Source organism: Aegilops tauschii, chromosome 7 (genome assembly GCF_002575655.3).
Source record: "Aegilops tauschii subsp. strangulata cultivar AL8/78 chromosome 7, Aet v6.0, whole genome shotgun sequence".
NCBI classification, from domain to species: Eukaryota; Viridiplantae; Streptophyta; class Magnoliopsida; order Poales; family Poaceae; genus Aegilops; species Aegilops tauschii.
The window spans coordinates 568838560-568861155 of record NC_053041.3 but is presented as its reverse complement, the minus strand read 5'-3'; positions in this window follow the sequence as shown (position 1 = coordinate 568861155).

The window sequence follows — 22596 nt, the reverse complement described above, 5'->3', positions numbered from 1 at the left end:
ACTACAGGTATCTCCGAAAGTGTCTGTTGGGTTGGCACGGATCGAGACTGGGATTTGTCACTCCGTATGACGGAGAGGTATCTCTAGGCCCACTCGGTAATGCATCATCATAATGAGCTCAATGTGACTAAGTAGTTAGTCACGGGATCATGCATTACGGAACGAGTAAAGTGACTTGTCGGTAACGAGATTGAACGAGGTATTGGAATACCGACGATCGAATCTTGGGCAAGTAACGTACCGATTGACAAAGGGAATTGTATACGGGGTTGATTGAATCTTCGACATCGTGGTTCATCCGATGAGATTATCGTAGAGCATGTGGGAGCCAACATGGGTATCCAGATCCCGCTGTTGGTTATTGACCGGAGAGTTGTCTCGGTCATGTCTACGTGTCTCCCGAACCCGTAGGGTCTACACACTTAAGGTTCGGTGACGCTAGAGTTGTAGAGATATTAGTATGCGGTTAACCGAAAGTTGTTCGGAGTCCCGGATGAGATCCCGGATGTCACGAGGAGTTCCGGAGGTAAAAATTTATATATAGGAAGTCCAGTTTCGGCCATCGGGAGAGTTTCGGGGGTCACCGGTATTGTACCGGGACCACCGGAAGGGTCCCGGGGGTCCACCGGGTGGGGCCACCTATCCCGGAGGGCCCCATGGGCTGAAGTGGCGTGGGAACCAGCCCCTGGTTGGCTGGTGCGCCCCACCCAAGGGCCCAAGGCACCTAGGGTTGGAAACCCTAGGGGGCCGTTGCCCCCCGAGGGGGCATGCGCCCCCCCTGGTTGGAAACCCTAAGGGGGCCGTTGCCCACCCGAGGGCCGCCACCCCGGGGGCCGCCGCCCCCCTCTAGATGGGATCTCCAAGGGGGGCATGCGCCCGCTAGCCCCTATATATAGTGGAGGGGAGGGAGGGCAGCCGCACCCTAAGCCCTGGCGCCTCCCTCTCCCTCCCGTGACACCTCTTCCTCCTCCAGTAGCGCTTGGCGAAGCCCTGCTGGAATCCCGCTGCTTCCACCACCACGCCGTCGTGCTACTGGATCTCCATCAACTTCTCCTTCCCCCTTGCTGGATCAAGAAGGAGGAGACGTCTCCGCTCCGTACGTGTGTTGAACGCGGAGGTGCCGTCCGTTCGGCGCTAGGATCATCGGTGATTTGGATCACGACGAGTACGACTCCATCAACCCCGTTCTCTTGAACGCTTCCGCTCGTGATCTACAAGGGTATGTAGATGCACTCCTCTCTCTCTCTCGTTGCTAGATGACTCCATAGATTGATCTTGGTGATGCGTAAAAAAATTTAAATTTCTGTTACGATCCCCAACAGTGGCATCATGAGCTAGGTCTATGCGTAGTTTCTATGCACGAGTAGAACACAAGTTGTTGTGGGCGTCGATTTTGTCAATTTACTTGCCGTTACTAGTCTTATCTTGATTCGGCGGCATCATGGGATGAAGCGGCCCAGACCGACCTTACACGTACGCTTACGTGAGACAGGTTCCACCGACTGACATGCACTAGTTGCATAAGGTGGCTAGAGGGTGTCTGTCTCTCCCACTTTAGTCGGATCGGATTCGATGAAAAGGGTCCTTATGAAGGGTAAATAGAAATTGGCATATCACGTTGTGGTTTTGGCGTAGGTAAGAAACGTTCTTGCTAGAAACCTATAGCAGCCACGTAAAAAATTTTGCAACAACAATTAGAGGAAGTCTAACTTGTTTTTGCAGCATGTGTCATGTGATGTGATATGGCCAGAAGAATGTGATGAATGATATATGTGATGTATGAGATTGATCATGTTCTTGTAATAGGAATCACGACTTGCATGTCGATGAGTATGACAACCGGCAGGGGCCATAGGAGTTGTCTTAATTTATTTATGACCCACGTGTCAACTGAAACGTCATGTAATTACTTTACTTTATTGCTAACCGTTAGCCATAGTAGTAGAAGTAATAGTTGGCGAGACAACTTCATGAAGACACGATGATGGAGATCATGATGATGGAGATCATGGTGTCATGCCGGTGACGATGATGATCATGGCGCCCCGAAGATGGAGATCAAAAGGAGCAAAATGATATTGGCCATATCATGTCACTATTTGATTGCATGTGATGTTTATCATGTTTTACATCTTATTTGCTTAGAACGACGGTAGCATAAATAAGATGATCCCTCGCTAAAATTTCAAGAAAGTGTCCCCCCTAACTGTGCACCGTTGGGAAAGTTCGTTGTTCCGAAGCACCACGTGATGATCGGGTGTGATAGGTTCTAACGTTCGCATACAATGGGTGTAAGCCAGATTTACACACGCAATACACTTAGGTTGACTTGACGAGCCTAGCATGTACAGACATGGCCTTGGAACACAAGACACCGAAAGGTCAAACATGAGTCGTATAGCAGATACGATCAACATGAAGATGTTCACCGATGATGACTAGTCCGTCTCACGTGATGATCGGACACGGTCTAGTTGACTCGGATCATGTATCACTTAGATGACTAGAGGGATGTCTGTCTGAGTGGGAGTTCATTAATAATTTGATTAGATGAACTTAATTATCATGAACTTAGTCTAAAATCTTTACAATATGTCTTGTAGATCAAATGGCCCATGCTAATGTCAACCTCAACTTCAACGCATTCCTAGAGAAAACCAAGCTGAAAGACGATGGTAGCAACTATACAGACTGGGTTTGGAACTTGAGGACTATCCTCATAGCTGCCAAGAAAGCATATGTCCTTGAAGCATCGCTAGGTGAAGCACCCGTCCCAGCAAACCAAGACGTTATGAACGCCGGGCAAACACGTGTTGATGATTACTCCCTAGTTCTCTGCGGCATGCTTTACAACTTAGAACTGGGGCTCCAAAAGCGTTTTGAGCAGCACGGAGCATATGATATGTTCCAAGAGCTGAAAATGGTTTTCCAAGCTCATGCCCGGGTCGAGAGATATGGACTCTCCGACAAGTTCTACAGTTGTAAGATGGAGGAGAATAGTTCTGTCAGCTAGCACATACTCAAAATGTCTGGGTTGCACAACCGCTTATCTCAGCTGGGAGTTAATCTCCCGGATGATGCGGTCGTTGACAGAATCCTTCAGTCGCTCCCACCTAGCTACAAGAGCTTTGTTATGAACTTCAATATGCAGGGGATGGAAAAGACCATTCCTGAGGTATATTCAATGCTGAAATCAGCGGAGGTGGAGATCAAAAAGGAACATCAAGTGTTGATGGTGAATAAAACCACTAAGTTGAAGAAAGGCAAGGGTAAGAAGAACTTCAAGAAAGACGGCAAGGGAGTTGCCGCGCCCGATAAGCAAGCTGCGGGGAAAAGACAAAGAATGGACCCAAGCCTGAGACTGAGTGCTTTTATTGCAAGGGAAACGGTCACTGGAAGCGGAACTGCCCCAAGTACTTAGCGGATAAGAAGGCCGGCAAAACCAAAGGTATATGTGATATACATGTTATTGATGTGTACCTAACCAGCGCTCGTAGTAGCTCCTGGGTATTTGATACCGGTACGGTTGCTCATATTTGTAACTCAAAGCAGGAGCTGCGGAATAAGCGGAGACTAGTGAAGGACGAGGTGACGATGCGCGTCGGGAATGGTTCCAAGGTCGATGTGATTGCCGTCGGCACGCTACCTCTACATTTACCTACGGGATTAGTTTTAAACCTCAATAATTGTTATTTAGTGCCAGCTTTGAGAATGAACATTGTATCTGGATCTCGTTTGATGCGAGATGGCTACTCATTTAAATCAGAGAATAATGGTTGTTCTATTTATATGAGAGATATGTTTTATGGTCATGCCCCGCTGGTCAATGGTTTATTCTTAATGAATCTCGAACGTGATGTTACACATATTCATAGTGTGAATGCCAAGAAATGTAAGGTTGATAATGATAGTCCCACATATACTTGTGGCACTGCCGCCTTGGTCACATTGGTGTCAAACGCATGAAGAAACTCCATACTGATGGACTTTTGGAGTCTCTTGATTATGAATCATTTGACACGTGCGAACCATGCCTCATGGGCAAAATGACCAAGACTCCGTTCTCGGAACAATGGAGCGAGCAAACAACTTATTGGAAATCATACATACTGATGTGTGCGGTCCAATGAGCGTTGAGGCTCGCGGTGGCTATCGTTATGTTCTCACCCTCACTGATGACTTGAGTAGATATGGGTATGTCTACTTGATGAAACACAAGTCTGAGACCTTTGAAAAGTTCAAGGAATTTCAGAGTGAGGTTGAGAATCAACGTGACAGGAAAATAAAGTTCTTATGATCAGATCATGGAGGGGAATATTTGAGTCACGAATTTGGCACACACTTAAGGAAATGTGGAATTGTTTCACAACTCACGCCGCCTGGAACACCTCAGCGTAATGGTGTGTCCAAACGTCGTAATCGCACTCTATTGGATATGGTGCAATCTATGATGTCTCTTACCGATCTACCGCTATCATTCTGGGGTTATGCTTTAGAGACTGCCGCATTCACTTTAAATAGTGCTCCGTCGAAATCCGTTGAGACAACACCGTATGAATTATGGTTTGGAAAGAAACCTAAGCTGTCGTTTCTTAAAGTTTGGGGATGCGATGCTTATGTCAAGAAACTTCGACCTGAAAAGCTCGAACCCAAGTCGGAAAAATGTGTCTTCATAGGATACCCTAAGGAAACCATTGGGTATACCTTCTACCTTAGATCCGAAGGCAAGATCTTCGTTGCCAAGAACGGGTCCTTTCTGGAGAAAGAGTTTCTCTCGAAAGAAGTAAGTGGGAGGAAAGTGGAACTTGATGAGATGACCCCTCTCGAACCAGAAAGTAGCGCAGCACAAGAAAATGTTTCTGTGGTGCCTGCACCGACTAGAGAGGAAGTTAATGATGACGATCATGATCAAGTTACCACTGAACTTCGTAGGTCCACAAGGACACGTTCCGCACTAGAGTGGTACGGCAACCCTGTCCTGGAGATCATGTTGTTGGACAACGGTGAACCTTCGAACTATGTAGAAGCAATGGCGGGCCCAGATTCCAACAAATTGCTTGAAGCCATGCAATCCGATATAGGATCCATGTATGAAAACAAAGTATGGACTTTGACAGACTTGCCCAATGATCGGCGAGCGATAGAAAATAAATGGATCTTTAAGAAGAAGACGGACGCGGATGGAAATGTTACCATCTATAAAGCTCGACTTGTCGCTAAGGGTTATCGACAAGTTCAAGGAGTTGACTACGATGAGACCTTCTCACCCGTACCGAAGCTGAAGCCCGTCCGAATCATGTTAGCAATTTCCGCATTCTACGATTATGAAATATGGCAAATGGACGTCAAAACGGCATTCCTTAACGGCTTCCTTAAGGAAGAATTGTATATGATGCAGCCGGAAGGTTTTGTCGATCCTAAGAATGCTGACAAGGTATGCAAGCTCCAGCGCTCAATCTATGGGCTGGTGCAGGCATCTCGGAGTTGGAACATTCGCTTTGATGAGATGATCAAAGCGTTTGGGTTTACACAGACTTATGGAGAAGCCTGTGTTTACAAGAAAGTGAGTGGGAGCTCTGTAGCATTTCTCATATTATATGTGGATGACATACTATTGATGGGAAATGATATAGAATTCTTGGAAAGCATAAATGCCTACTTGAATAAGTGTTTTTCAATGAAGGACCTTGGAGAAGCTGCTTACATATTAGGCATCAAGATCTATAGAGATAGATCGAGACGCCTCATAGGTCTTTCACAAAGCACATACCTTGACAAGATATTGAAGAAGTTCAATATGGATCAGTCCAAGAAGGGGTTCTTGCCTGTATTGCAAGGTGTGAGATTGAGCACGGCTCAATGCCCGACCACGGCAGAAGATAGAGAAAAGATGAGTGTCATACCCTATGCCTCGGCCATAGGGTCTATTATGTATGCCATGCTGTGTACCAGACCTGATGTAAACCTTGCCGTAATTTTGGTAGGAAGGTACCAAAGTAATCCCGGCATGGAACACTAGACAGCGGTCAAGAACATCCTGAAGTACCTGCAAAGGACTAAGGATATGTTTCTCGTTTATGGAGGTGACGAAGAGCTCGTCGTAAAGGGTTACGTCGATGCTAGCTTCGACACAGATCTGGCTGACTCTAAGTCACAAACCGGATACGTGTATATTTTGAATGGTGGGGCAGTTAGCTGGTGCAGTTGCAAGCAAAGTGTCGTGGCGGGATCTACAGGTGAAGCGGAGTACATGGCAGCCTCGGAGGCAGCACATGAAGCAATCTGTATGAAGGAGTTCATTGCCGACCTAGGAGTTATTCCCAATGCATCGGGGCCGATGACTCTCTTCTGTGACAACACTGGAGCTATTGCCCTTGCCAAGGAGCCCAGGTTTCACAAGAAGACCAGGCACATCAAGCGTCGCTTGAACTCCATTCGTGAAAATGTTCAAAATGGAGACATAGATATTTGTAAAGTGCATACGGATTTGAATGTCGCAGATCCGTTGACTAAACGTCTTCCACAGGCGAAACATGATCAACACCAGAACTCTATGGGTGTACGATTCATCACAATGTAACTAGATTATTGACTCTAGTGCAAGTGGGAGACTATTGGAAATATGCCCTAGAGGCAATAATAAAATGGTTATTATTATATTTCCTTGTTCATGATAATTGTCTATTGTTTATGCTATAATTGTGTTATCCGGAAATCGTAATACATGTGTGAACACATAGACCATAACATGTCCCTAGTGAGCCTCTAGTTGACTAGCTCGTTGATCAATAGATGGTTACGGTTTCCTAACCATGGACATTGGATGTCATTGATAACGGGATCACATCATTAGGAGAATGATGTGATGGACAAGACCCAATCCTAAGCATGGCACTAGATCGTGTAGTTCGTTTGCTAAAGCTTTTCTAATGTCAAGTATCATCTCCTTAGACCAGGAGATCGTGCAACTCCCGGATACCGTAGGAATGCTTTGGGTGTACCAAACGTCACAACGTAACTGGGTGACTATAAAGGTGCACTACAGGTATCTCCGAAAGTGTCTGTTGGGTTGGCACGGATCGAGACTGGGATTTGTCACTCCGTATGACGGAGAGGTATCTCTGGGCCCACTCGGTAATGCATCATCATAATGAGCTCAATGTGACTAAGTAGTTAGTCACGGGATCATGCATTAAGGAACGAGCAAAGTGACTTGTCGGTAACGAGATTGAACGAGGTATTGGGATACCGACGATCGAATCTCGGGCAAGTAACGTACCGATTGACAAAGGGAATTGTATACGGGGTTGATTGAATCCTCGACATCGTGGTTCATCCGATGAGATTATCGTGGAGCATGTGGGAGCCAACATGGGTATGCAGATCCCGCTGTTGGTTATTGACCGGAGAGTTATCTCGGTCATGTCTACGTGTCTCCCGAACCCGTAGGGTCCACACACTTAAGGTTCGGTGACGCTAGAGTTGTAGAGATATTAGTATGCGGTTAACCGAAAGTTGTTCGGAGTCCCGGATGAGATCCCAGACGTCATGAGGAGTTCCGGAATGGTCCGGAGGTAAAGATTTATGTATAGGAAGTCCAGTTTCGGCCACCGGGAGAGTTTCGGGGGTCACCGGTATTGTACCGGGACCACCGAAAGGGTCCCGGGGGTCCACCGGGTGGGGCCACCTATCCCGGAGGGCCCCATGGGCTGAAGTGGCGTGGGAACCAGCCCCTGGTGGGCTGGTGCGCCCCACCCAAGGGCCCAAGGCACCTAGGGTTGGAAACCCTAGGGGGCCGTTGCCCCCCGAGGGGGCGGGTTGGAAACCCTAAGGGGGCCGCTGCCCCCCGAGGGGCCGCCGCCCCCCTCTAGATGGGATCTCCAAGGGGGGCATGCGCCCCCCTAGCCCCTATATATAGTGGAGGGGAGGGAGGGCAGCCGCACCCTAAGCCCTGGCGCCTCCCTCTCCCTCCCGTGACACCTCTTCCTTCTCCAGTAGCGCTTGGCAAAGCCCTGCTGGAATCCCGCTGCTTCCACCACCACGCCGTCGTGCTGCTGGATCTTCATCAACTTCTCCTTCCCCCTTGCTGGATCAAGAAGGAGGAGACGTCTCCGCTCCGTACGTGTGTTGAACGCGGAGGTGCCGTCCGTTCGGCGCTAGGATCATCGGTGATTTGGATCACGACGAGTACGACTCCATCAACCCCGTTCTCTTGAACGCTTCCGCTCACGATCTACAAGGGTATGTAGATGCACTCCTCTCTCTTTCGTTGCTAGATGACTCCATAGGTTGATCTTGGTGATGCGTAGAAAATTTTAAATTTCTGTTACGATCCCCAACACCAAGATGGTAATCAAAAAATTGAGGGACAAGAGCAACACATCTATCATCGCTAGTTCTCTCAACGCTAGGAAATTGACATCTTAAAAAGACATTGGAAAGGGAAGGAAGGTTGTGTAAATAAGTAGAAAGTAGTTGAACTTGGAGATTTATGCCATAAAGATGGGAGATTTTGATGTAATAAAGGGAAGGGGGTTGTATTTTTGCCAGCCGTTCACTGTTTGTTTTTGTAGGAGAAACTTTGGCTATATTCATAATCAATACAGAGAATAGCAGAGGTATAAAAATTACAACCAGGTTCACAGACCACCTGGTGGTGACGACTATAAGCACTGGACCAAGTCGAAGGCGCGCCACCGTCATCGCCCCTCCTTGATGGAAGACGGGAAAATCTTGTTGTAGTAAACAGTTGGGTAGACATCATGTTAAGGCCCCACATGACCAGGGCACGGGAGCATGAACCATTGGCGATGAAGAGAGTCTTTGATCGAAAGGATGAAACATGTAAACACTCGAAGGAATATGAATGAAGACTGGATCCAAAGAGACCATTTGGATATGAAGCACATAATGAATCCTGCGAGATCCTACTGAGACACACCTCAACACGCCCTCTGGCGACGCTAGACGAACTGTCAGGACGGGGATCAAATGTGGGGGACATTATTCCTACTGAGGGACATCACCGCCACCACACAAGCCCAACCAAGACGGTAAACCTAACAAGAATGTGAGCAGCGTCCCTCCCGCCTACGGGGCCGAGGTCCTCCGCACCTCTGCGACCCAAAGGCAACCATGATGGAGCAGACCACTGGCGGCGCTGGCAGGAGGAAGTGAAAACCTGATCGGCTGAGGTCTTTTCTAGGGGAGGAAGAAAGATCATATCAGTCTTGCTATTTTGTTATTCTATAGTTTCTCTCCCGTGCATTTGATTTACTTTTGGCACATGTTTTCTGATTACTAATTGTTACCAAATTTTTTATGGTGTTGTTGTACAAGTTACAATTGGTGTGGCACTTAAGTTTTTCTATAATTATTTCTTGTGAATATTACATCTGAATCCTTACATTAGGAACTTCTGCATGCTGATAACACCCTGGTGTTTAACTCATCGGGGATAATTATGTGCATGTGTGGTAAGTGCCAACTTTGCAATTTTGCCTGTAGGTTGCGGAAATCAGCAAACTGCAATTTCTAGATTTTTGCAGTACAACACCTGATTGAGTGAAATAAGCCAAGTGTAGCTTTGCTTACTAATCTTTTCTTTTTCGATAATCAGGGCCTCCCTCGGTTCCCTTTTTCATTTTAGAAAAAAAGAAACCATGATTGTGTTCTTACATCATTCATTAGCCCAAGGCAATGCAAGACCAAAACAAATAAAACATGATACCAGAACGCAAAGGTCGTGTGACAAGTCATTAATTATTAGCAACTGATATTGAAAATTCCATGGACCCTCATGATGTCATGGTGCTTCACCTCATGCCATCGCAGCATGCGGTCCTCCTCCATGATACAATGCTTGTGAATGAAAGAGTAGCCAACATGGGCATCCTAGAAGATGGATTAGTGTGCGGCATCGCGGTCTTCATTGCCAAGCTTGTGACTCTTGAAGAAGATCTCTTGCGACTCCATCAAGGATGTGTGGAGTATTAGTAATCTATAAGCAAACAACTTCGGTTCTTTATTCTACCCCTCTCCCAAGTCCCGATACCTATCACTCCCATCCAATGGCTAGGCTACCGAGATAGAGAGTGCAAAAGTGAAAGAGAAGAGCAACAAATCTACCATCGCTAGATACTTCTTCTAACACTCGGAAATTGGCATCTCAGCAAAACATTGGGAAGTGAAGGCAGGTTATGTAAATAACTAGGTGGTAGTTGGGCATGAAATTTCCATAATAAAGGTGAGAAATTTGATGACATGGAGAGCATCGGTCGCCAACTATATTAGATGTTAGTGTTATTCTACTTGCGGTTTATTTATATGAATAGTTTAAAATTACAATTTCACTTCTCTTGGGAACTAGTTTCTTCCTTCACCAGCGTGTACATATATGTTGTAAGGGAAGGGGACCTACATTATGATTCAAACTTTTTTTTGACTATTTACTGTAGGGCAACAGCCCCACAGTCTTTTTATTCCAGAAATTTTCACCCAGGCTTGTTTAAATCCACTCCCACCGGGAGTCGAACCCAGGACCTGGGGTGCTACTAAGGTCACTGCAACCACGAGGCTACAGGCCCATTCGCTATGATTCAAACTTTGATTTTATTAATTGTTGTATATATGTCATGTGACATGAATACTACAAGTTTTCTGTAAAATTTAAGTTACACTACTTCCATCAACGAAGGATGTAAATGAAGAAATACTAACTATGGATAGCATACAAACATGGCGGTAGTAAGAAAATGAAATTTCTATGGAACATATCGTAATCCAATAAAGCAATCATAAAGATCCATTTGTAACAAAATACTACATAACAATACGATCATCGGAAACCCCGACCATCACTACCGAGAAGGGCCACACACGGTGGAGGCCATGTACTCCTCACGGGCATGTTGGTCGTTCGGTGAGCTACCTCCATAGCTGAGGACGGTGGAGGAAGGGAGGTGTGTGGTGGTGTAGAGTGATGAGATCTGCCACCGATAGCCACTTCCGAGGGTGATGTGTTGCTGCTATTGGCGATACTTGGAATACAATCATCTCTAGTTAATTTAAAGTTGTGTAATAAAAATATGCTCACAAAGATAACAAGTTGTGCTTCCTGTCGCGGTGTACTTGTGATTCCTGTCGCACTTTATGAGAGACTTTTCTTGTTATTTTGACACATGTCGCATGGCACAAATTGCACACGATGCCATGCCAAGAAGTACACACACACACACACACACACACACACACACACCGTGCAGCATATCAACACAATAAGCTGTGGGAGAATGACGCCTTCTCGTGATGTCCATGTCATCATAGGCACGACAAAAAAATCGGATCGAGTTAGCGACTGGGTTAGGCAGGAGTGCCTCGTTTTGGTCATTCCCGTTGGCCCATCTATCACATATTGATGGGAGAAAAACATTCTTTGTGTGTCGCGGCAAGATAACACCTCCCCCAAGAGGATTTGACTTCCCCGCGAAGGAACACCTCATCCCTTCCCTCGCCACAACCACACTCTCCTGTTCTCCACCGCCTCCCCGCCCCTCCCCTCCCACCCCCTCATCTTTGCTCCAGGTGAAGCAACGTGGTGAGTCTCCCCGAGGTGTACACTGCTTGAATGGAAGCCAGAACTCGGGCTCCACTACTCCGCTCGCTGTTTCCCATGCCTCCATATCTGAGCTCACGTGCAGTGGCGGCAATAGGAAGGTGCGGCGTTGCTCCTCCCCAATGCACTGATAGCAAGAGCTAGAAGGTGTGCGGCGCTGCACACTCTCGTCCCGAGGAAGCCAGAGGTGGACGAGCACAACCCGGGCATCCTTAGCTCCGCGCCCTTGCCCGCGACACCAAGTCCCACTGCCCCTCCAGTCCCAACACATGGTCGCGCTACCCCCGCCCCACGACATCGTTTGCATCGATCTGAATTCCGCACACGATGGGAACAAGGTGGGGATGGAGATGTGGGTCCTTTTCTTTGGATCTCTTGTTGAAGATTTTGAAGTTTTCTGTCTGTGTCGAGGATTTTTGGCCCGGGTGATATCACGATATCATATGCATCATCTTTCCTATTTATTGCCCAGATCAACACAATGTTGTACTCCTTTGGTTATTCTTGTTGATCCGATGATAATACGCCATGCCTTGTTATTTGCGTAAAAGAGTTGGTGTATGGCGCGCGTCATCGGAGGCCATGTAAGGAAGTAGCGCACTGTTGTGTGTTATTTGGGCTACGTACATAATTTATTCTTTGAGGCGCGGTGTAGTTCTTCTGATTCATTTTCTATGCCCCAGGTGCTTCTGCCCCGAGTCGTACTAGGAGGAGAAACCTGAATTCCTCTGTGCAAATGGGGCCAGGTTGTTCCAGTTCATAATAGATAGCTGGAAGGTGAAGAAATCGGATGGGAATTCATTATCCTTATGGGCATGGACATCCTTGGCTAAGTTTACTCCAAGCTATTTACATATGCATAATTAGCACGGTCTATTTTGTTCACATGATATTCATTGATCCTACAATTTTCCTTGCTTCTATAGGTTAATACTATATCTCAGATTTGCATTATTTACCCATTCTTGGTTTTCTTTGGAGGTTCTACAGTTGCTAGCAGTCAACTTTCGCTTAAGAATGTTCATTGTTGATGCAGGTGTTGCCTCACTCCCCGCCCCAGTCTCGTGCTCAGTGATGTTTTACCTCTCATTTGTCTCCCTTTCATGCTCTTCTTAGTTTTTTTTGTACAACGGTGGCTAAATGGTAGTTTGATTGTGTAAAAAGGAATGTGAGTTGCTTAGAAAAAACATTGGCGCTTGGAATAGATGGAACTATTATTTTATTTGACTATAAGACATTTCGCATGGACTATAACACTTCTAAATTTGTGTGCATGTAGATTGGCAGTAAAGTTTCCTGGGATCTCTTGCTAATGAAACTCTTCCCTTACATGTAGGAATGTACATGGTCATGTTATGTGCATAAACAAATATCAGTGGCCAAGATCAATTATCAAACTGGTGTATGATTGACTGGAATTAGAAATCTATCTATAAATAGCGTTACTAGTGGCCAAGATTGAAAACGCACACCTCAAGCACACTACCAGACTTCCAATGTCATAACCAACCATCTTCCTATCCCAACTCCTTCCCACTGGCGGTAGCAATGTTGTCCGGATCCTTGGCATAGCTAGCCATGACACCATGCTCTTTCATGTGGAAAATAACTTGCATGTTGATATGACCTCCCTATATTCTATAAATAAAAAAGTATGCGGACTTCCATTAACTCGCTAAATACACGGATACTTTCATGCCATCAGCTGGCTTTTAAACACATTGTTTATGTTTCCCTCATTAAATAAGCAACATAGACGCACACACAGGCTTTCTGATGGCATGCCACGCCTCTTCCCGCTAGTCCCTAGTAGAGTTACTAAGTCCCTATTTGTTTAGGCTTGGACTTAAGCTTTTGCTGCTTCTAGCCTTCTAAAAGCTGAAGCCCAGCCAAACACCTATTTCCCGTGATGGGCTTTCGAGAAGCACATCTCAAAATTGCATTATGAAGGAAAAGGCACGTCCAGCTTGCTTCTCAGCTTCTATCAGCTCCAGCTGCTTCTTGTTCTGCCGCAGCCCAAACAAACAGGGTTTAAGCTCCCAGAAAATGGAGCTTCCTGGCTAGTCGAGTGTTTGAGGAGCGAGCGGGCCTATGTTGTCATTGGGTGGACGAAATGGACTGGACGGGTTGGGCTACTTTCCTTGGCGTACATGTCGTTCTGAGCGAGTTGGGACCTATGAGCGAGACACACGAAAGGAGAAACGGAAGCTCCTATTTCGTTTGTGCTCGCTGGCGAACCCGCCAGCGCGCCCCTGCTTCGCCCCGTGTGCGCCCTTGGGTCGGCCTATGAGCGGCGGTGGGGCGCCCCCTATATTTGTTTTTTGTTTTTTTCTTCCATTTTGTTTTTTTTTTCTTATTTTAATAATTCAGGATTTTGAAACAGTTCCAAAATTTAAAGAAACAGATTTTAAAAACTTCGTGGCGCCAAAAAATGTCCCTGAATTTTAATAATGTTCACGAATTTCAAAAAATGTTCTTGATTTCAAAACAATTCGTGATTTAAAAAAATGCTAGCGAATTTGGATATTGATGAACATAATTTATCAAATGAACATTTTTTTATTAGATGAAATTTTTTGAATTTGACGAACATTTTTTAGAAATCGATGAACCAATTTCGTATTTGATGAACAATTTTTTTAAAAAAGATGAACACATTTTGAATTTGTTGATCATTTTTTAAATCCCGATGAACAAAAAATGAATTGGAGAAATATTTTTTGAATTGATGAACAAAACAATGTGCACAAATTTGAGAAAATAAAATTCGCAAAATAAGTGAAAAGATTAAGGAAATAAAAAAAAGAAAAGATACGAAAAAGGAATAAAAAGAGAAAAGAAAAAATAAAAGAAGGAATAAAGGAAGGAAAAAAACGTAAAATGGGCCGGCCATACGACATCCAGCACGCGAGGGGAGGGTACGCGCGGGGGTGCTCGGCGGCGCCCTACGCGCCGAATAGGAAGCGCCAGGAGAAACTGCCTAATTTACAATAGTAATTTGTGTACAGTGATCGGCAATCTACAGTAATTCCTGAGCAGTGCCAGGTCTCTGACTTGCCTCCTCTGTTTTACTCGAGGATGATACTGTAGCACCCTGACTTCCCTCTTGTAAGTTAGAGGATCCACTTCCCTGCGGGTGTAGCAGGTGCCCGTGGCTGCAGAGGCGGCGCAAGAGCTGCGTGAGGCCGTTGCGCCCTCGCCGTGCATCACGCTGCCAAAGGAGACGAGCTGCAGCGGAGCTGGACATGGATGTCCGCCGCGTCCCTGGCTCGGTCACCTCCATCGACCCCACGAATCAACTAGGTCTGCACCCCTTCTTCCATTCCCCTGCCTGATTTTTGGGCAACCGTTGAAATGTTCTGAAACTAGGCGGTTCTAATTGGTCTGACAGGGAATGGGTGGTGTGTGCATCAAGTTGCTGAAAGTTGGCAATGGATTTAATTTGTATGCAATTTTTGTGTGCTTGGTAAGATGTACTAGTAGATACCTTTGCGATTTTTTCTTGCTTGAGTTTTGAAATCTGAAAGCCAGCCTGTGTGCTATTGTTGAGCACCATGCATTCGCCATGTCGCATGTGCTTGTATATTATGAGTCTTTATTGTTTTGAATCCTTTTTCCTGTAGTCTCCAGTGTAAAAAGGAATGTGCGCCATTCTCTGTAGTTGTTTGACTGATCATGGGAAGAAATTTGGACTGTAATTTTGGACTGTAAATTGACAACAAAATAACATACATGTCTTTGTGTAGGTGACAGATTCAGAGTTTTCATATGTGAGAGCTGTCACACAACACAAGACATGAACACTTTCAGAGACTTCCCTATGGAAAAACTTCACTACTCTTGAGAATTAGAGGCTGATTGGTTTGCTACCAACATTTGGCAAAATCAAAAGTTGCCAACATTTGACAACCTTTTGTGAGATTGGCAACGAAGATTGGTATGCAACCAATCTCTAGCCAACATTGGGCAGTTACCAAAATTTGGCATCAAACTAATTAGCCTCTTAGTTACTTGTGCTACTAGGCCGTGAAATACGCCTTGATGATACTTCGCTTGTGCATGAAAATGTATCTACCCTACTCTAGCCGACGATGGTGGAGAATCACCCTGGGAGGCGGGAGCCATGGTCATCATCGAGCTCCCGTCCATCAAAGAATAGCCATTACACTACCCCAAACTGACTTTTTCCTGATGGCCCAAAACCGTCACGAATAAGCCATTCCCGTCAGGAACATGCAGAGTACAAGTAAAGTAAACAACAAACAAACACTCATCAATGTTGTTTCTGCCTCTCTTCCGATATCTATCATTCCCATTCAATGGCTAGACTGCCGAGATAAAAATGGAACAGAAAAATAACAAATCTACCATAGCTAATTTTTCCAATGCTGGAAAATTGACATCTCAAAAAGGTGTTGAGAAGGGAAGAGAGGCTGTGCAAATAATTAGGCCGTATATGTAATAAAGGTGAGAGATCCTATCATTCTAATGGCACGGAGAGCATGTACGTTTTAAATTTGGGGCGCAGAAAGTTATTCCAGTGTGCAGGTTTTGGAGATATGAATACTTTTGAAACTACAACTTCACTTCCATTGAGAATTAGTTTCTTGACTTTATTCTTTCACCGAAGCATATACACATGGTGTAGGAGAAGGGGGCCCACAGTATAACTCGGGCTTTGATTGTATCTGTAATTCTAATTGTTGTTCCCAGATTTTCGTTGTTGTGTTATTCTGTGGTCTCTTTCTGATGCATTTGATCTACTTTTGGTACATGTTTCAGGTTACTGATTTTTATCCTAAAATTTGTCTATCCTGTGATACAACATGTTTGTGGCACTTGACTTTTTATGTGACTAATTCTTGTGAGCATTACATGAATCATTACTTCACGAACTTCTGCATGCTGCGATCCTATCAAGGCCAAAACAAACAAAACGTAGGACGTAGTCAAACACCAGAAGTAAACCCGTTAATTATTAGTTGCTGTAGGTGACACTGCTCTCGATCCCGTGCTACCGCAGCAAGACCTGCTATTGTGCCGGAGCATGAAGAACTGGCAGTGGCGCTTCGCTGGATGGTGCATTACTTCCCACAGAGGCTCTCCTCACCGCCATGATATCTTGCAGGTTCTTGTTTGCCCAACATATTGCCCGCACGCGTGCACTCAGCGACGGGGACCTTGGTCCCGCTGGCCTGTGGGTCGTAGTCTGCTAGCGCCTTGCCGTCCTCCATGTCTGCCTTGCCCATACCGTCGCCAGGAATGACAAGGAGGAGGCGGGAGCCCGGGAGGATGGAGCAGTGTTTTGCGTCGGGGTCGCGAGAGTGGCTGCGACCTTGCCGAGAGGTGTGCAGTAGGAGCAAAATATGAACATACGTGGTGTGTTCTTGTTGCTACCTCCTTCCTGATACCTATCATTCCCATTCAGTGGCTAGGCTGACAAGATGCCAAATGAAGAATTGAAATACAAGAACAACACATCTACCATCGCTGGTTCTCTTCCAGCGCTAGGAAATTGACATCTTAAAAAGACATTGGAAAGGGAAGGGTGGTTGTGTAAATAAGTAGGCGGAAGTTGAATTTCAAGATTTATGTAATAAAGATGAGAAGATTTTGATGTAATAAGGGGAGGTTGTGTTTTTGTGTTGTGGTACAAGTTACAACATGTGATTAGTTCTTGTGAATATTACACCTGAATCATTACTTTAGGAACCCCTGCATGCTGTTGTACTGCCGTCTTGGTGTTTAACTCTTCAGGTATACTTGTGTACATGCGTGGTAATTAAGTGTCAACTTTACGTTCTTGCTTGCAGGATTGCGAAAACCAGCAAACTGCAATCTCCCAGATTTTTGCAGTACAACACCTGATTGAGTGAAATAAGACAAGTGCAGCTTTGCTTGCTAATCTATAGCTCAGGCGTTCAGCTTTCTGTCTACCCCTTAATTTTATTTCCGACATGATGCAAATCAACATTGCGACACCTAAGAGCGCAAGACCAAAACGAAACAAAATATAGGTTGCGCGAGGACACGTTGAAGATCTCGAGCGTGTCGCCGCTCTCGACCCCATGAAACTGCAGCGTGCGATCCTCTTCCCTAACATTCTACCTGTCGCGTGCCGCGTCATCTTCTCCAGCTCCCGCGGAGAGTATAGATACATCCATGTGTTCAGGCGTACGCAACACCATGTGTTCAAGCACACGCAACACTTTTTTTTACAGCAATACGACTTTATTCATCAAAGAAATGGAGAGATCATTTACAAGGCTTGATAAGATGAAGTTATGGATAGAAGCATCCCAAAAACCTGAGGAACTAGAACTAAAAGCAGATTTAGCTATGGTATTCGTCACCTCGCTCGCCTCTCTAAAACAATGCTGAAATTCAACATGGCCAAAATCCTTCATAAGCTGCTTGCTCTCCATAATCACAGGAATAGAAAGCATACTCGTCCTCTCCTTTCATGGCTTCAACCGCAGAGGATGTATCAGACTCAGTGATCAGCTTGTTATAACCAATGTACGCAGCGCTTTGAGTCTAACTCATGCCTGAGTGCGTTCTTACCGTCAATTATTTTCGTGCGGTTAGCAACGAAAGTTCCTAATTGACGCTCTAGGCACTTGAGCGTCGTTGCTCATGCGTGTTTCAGCTGGGTCGACCCATTAATTAGCACCTCGCTCCCTTGCTCCTGACACACGGTCTCGCTCGCTCGGTTGATTGGTTGAATGGTTCGGTTCCTAGTATAACATTGACTTTCGAAAAAAAATCTCAGGTTTAAATCTTTTTAGCGAATTAGGAAAATTTCACGTGTTAGAAAAAGAGTACATGCATTTAAAAAAATCATGGTTCTGAATTCAAAAGAAGTTTTAAAACTTGAAAAATGTTCACTAAATTGAAAAAATATTCTGAATTTCAAAAAAGTTTGTAAATTAGAATTTTTTGTGAATTTCGGAAACAAGATTTTAAAAAGGTTTGTGAATTTAGAAAGTCTTCAGTTTTTTTAAAAAGGTACACCAAATTTAAAAATGTTCTTGAATTTTAAAATGAAAGTGAAAAATGAATATAATAAATGACAAACTAAAAGAAAAACGAGACTGGAAGCATCTAAAAGCTTCCCAAAATTGGAAGGCCCATTGGATGCGAAATTTGGCATGCGAGGCACGTACCATTTTTTTCAAGCAATCTCCCAAGATTTATTAAGCCGTCATAATGTTTACAAAGACGAAAAAAATTGTCAGGTTGGCCTAACCAAGCATGGTGGCCAACCCCTAATGTAAGTGTATACTTTGCGAGATTGTGAGCTTCAACGTTCGAACTCCTAAATTCATGAGTAAAATTGCAAGAGATAAAGGTCCTAGAGCGATCTATGACTTCATGGATTATTGCTTCATAGCTAGTATAACTTCATATCTTGATGGCTCCCACCACAAGATTGCAATCGAGCCGCATACAGTTGTTATCCCATGGTTCGAACGACAAGATGACAAGTTTTAAACGGGTCGAGCCCATGTTCGAAGGCGGTGTGCGCAAGTTAAAAATATCAATATGAAACGAGGCCTTGAGCGCTGAATAGGAAATGGCGCAAGGGCATCTCCAATGTTGTGTCTCAAAACGCGTGCAAACATCTGGACGAACGCGTCTAGATGTTTTTTGTCATTCAGCATAATATTTGCAAACATCCACGAATGGATTGATGTGTCCGAATTCTCACAAACTAGCACCAATACTAAGGGAGGTTTGCATGCACCCAAACCTCCGCCACATACGCGTCCAACAATGCGGTGTCACCCAAAAACCACTCTCGCGTGACCGCTCCAACCATCCAGGAAGAGGCGTCACATTCATGCCAGCCTACACCGAACACGATCAGTCTGTAGTATGTTGGGCGTTGAAGGGGCACGCAGTCGGTGAGCGTCGCCCACGCCACACCCACTCGTGATGCGTCCACTCGGTCTCCGCGCAACATTCAATGCCGACTTAGAGCGATGTGACCAGATAGGACGACTTTTTACTACATTGAAGTCGGTTGTCTTTTTCTCGTATGTCCTCCTGCTCGGCATTGAACAACCGCGATGGCCGATAAACCCACTTTGGGGCATTCAAACCGCTGCTTGGCCCGACCAGCGCCTGCTATATATAAACATGGCGTTGCACGGTACAAACTACACCACCACCACTTCGTCTCGACCCAGGACCGTCAGCGCACCTCCGCTTCCCTTCATCCTTCTTCCACCAAAGCCATCGGCACAATGACAGTGAGCGCCAACGAGATGTGGAAGCGTCTCTTATCGACATAGAAGCACGATAAGGTGGCCCTTGTAAACGGCTTGCAGGCTAGGCATGCGCGACACATAGAGGCCGGACTGCCTCCTAGCTAGTCAGATGAGATCTCGGAGGACGACTACCGCTATGGAGTTCGGCAGTGAGCCCATGACCACGCCCTCCCTGGTTGTGATGAGGACATCACTACTACAGTTACACCGACCACACCTGTTGCTACATATACTGGACCAATAACTAGAGCTCGTGCACGCATATTAAATTACCAGGTAGTTTCATTTCTTGGTAATGGTTCTGATGTTCATGAGAATATGATGTTGACTAAATTAGATACATTTGTGTTGCCTACAAATTAAGGGCCTAGAATTGACAAGGATGAACACGGGAGCATTATCAAGCATGGAGATGATGACACACGCAAGGGGAACAAGAACCGAGTTTCTGATGGAGATTCCAACACTTTGGAGCCACCTTGATGACATAAGAAGGATATGGACGAAATATACAAGATGACCTTTCATAAATTTCGTCCTTGACCTTATTTAGGTCCTGCACCACCTTATTTCTGGGTCACGCCCATGTAATTTCAAAATAACTTTTTTAGGCTGTTTTAGAGTTCGTATTGTAGGGGAAACGACTCAGGAGGTGATTTAGTCCCACTTTGCCAAGGATGGATGAAATCCCCTCTCTTTTCGCCTATGAACACAACCCTTAAGGCACCGTTTAGATTGGGGTTTTGTTTAGATTAAAGTTCGCCATGATGCAACACGCGTACTTCGTTTGTGTCCAACGACCGGGCCAAGACGTTTCAGAACGCCACTTTGATCAATAAAACTTTCCTCTTAAATTCACGATATCAAGATTGCAATCTAAGTTTCTTGCTTGTTCTTCGTTTGCTTATAGGAAACAGATCCTCGTGGTCAGGTTGATCATGCTCTGGCGTGGTCAATAAACTCTCGGAGTTGGTTTAACGATTGCTAAGGCATGACGTCTTTGCACATTCTTAGTCGGATCGTCAAAGTCGACTTCCACCAAAACGATAGCTATCATCTCATCGAAAGAAGAGACACCTTTGCCTCTATCAGGTTGCCGACCCTACCATGGCATAGGAGCACACGCACTTCGAGGCCATCATGGCGGAGAAGTAGAAGCCGGAGCAGCTTGCACCACCGGTCTCTGTGTTCTGGATGTTGCAAGAGGAGTAGTGGAACAACATGTAGCTCCTCGAGGAGCAGTGCCCCGCCATCCGGTGGTGGCCGCGCGCCATGGAGGCGGAGCGTGACACCATGTTTGACATTGCGGTAGAGGCAGTCACCGAGGCGATCGCAGACGAAAACGTTGAGGACGTCTGCAGCTCCATGTCTTTCACGTCGGGCTACAACGACCACGAGTTTGGGCCGTCCACGTCTATTGTGGACTTCATCTCGACCGGTGACATCCACTGCCACACAGAGGACTCCGGCGAAGGGTAGGACATGGGAGACGAAGTCGTCCCCTTCTGAGGAAGAGTAGGACGTGGAACACAAACATCTCCATGGTCGGCGAAGATTTAGACTATGGTAGCTTTTGCTCTCTTAAAACAATGCCATGTTCACTTATGTTTAGTGAAATATGTCGAACTTTTCATGAATTTGATCGAGTTTTAAGGAAAACCATCCGGTTTGCAAGAAATTCATCATATTTGTTCAATTCACGTTTGAAATGTGTGTGGATGTTTTGAGTGCGATGTTGGATGGTCAGCTCCTGTATCGATGTATGTGGATGGGTCCACGAACGGAGAGTGAGTCTGATTTGTGAGACGCATGTGGATTTGCATGCACACAACCTCGTGCCCTCCTCGCACAATCCTGTAGTGATTGTGCGTGGAGCTCCTTCCTGTTGATTTAAAAAAATCCTGTAGTGATTAATTTACCCAACCAACCAGGATGGACAACAAGGAGGGCGGCAGATAAATGAAAGTTATCACACGACCGACGCGTAGCACGATCCCTTTATGAAGGGCCCTGAAAAGAGTTGATGCTAAAAAAAGACCGTTTTTTAAACCACTTTGGAGCATGATTATGTTTTTTTGTCCAGTCCTTCATCAATGTCACTCGATTGCAAAATTGGACGCATGTGAAACACACATCTATGTTTGTTGCCAATTTGTTGAGCCATCCGCCATCCATGGAATAACTAGCAACAAATACATCCCTTTGTTTTCACTAGTAATAATGTACGTGCAATGCACGTTTATATTAAGTAGGATATTAGTTACACGTTATATTAGATAAGATATATCTGTTGCGCGTTGATATTTGGTGAGATATCAGTTACTTTTTTCGCGGGAATGATAGAATATTAATTACATGGCAGATTTCATGGGATAGTGTTGAGTCAAAACGTGTTTAGAATCAATGGCAGTGGTGGGTAATTAGAGCGTTAAACGTGTTTGGTGCTTAACAATGGAGCAATTTGAACCGCTAGATAACACTAGTAATAATGTACGTGCAATGCACGTTTATATTAGGTAGGATATTAGTTGCACGTTATATTAGGTAAGATATATCTATTGCACGTTGGATTTGGTAAGATATCAATTACTTTTTCGCGGGAATGGTAGGATATTAATTACATGGCAGATTTCAAGGGATAGCGTTGAGTCAAAACGTGTTTATAATCAATGGCAGTGGTGGGTAATTAGAGCGTTAAACGTGTTTGGT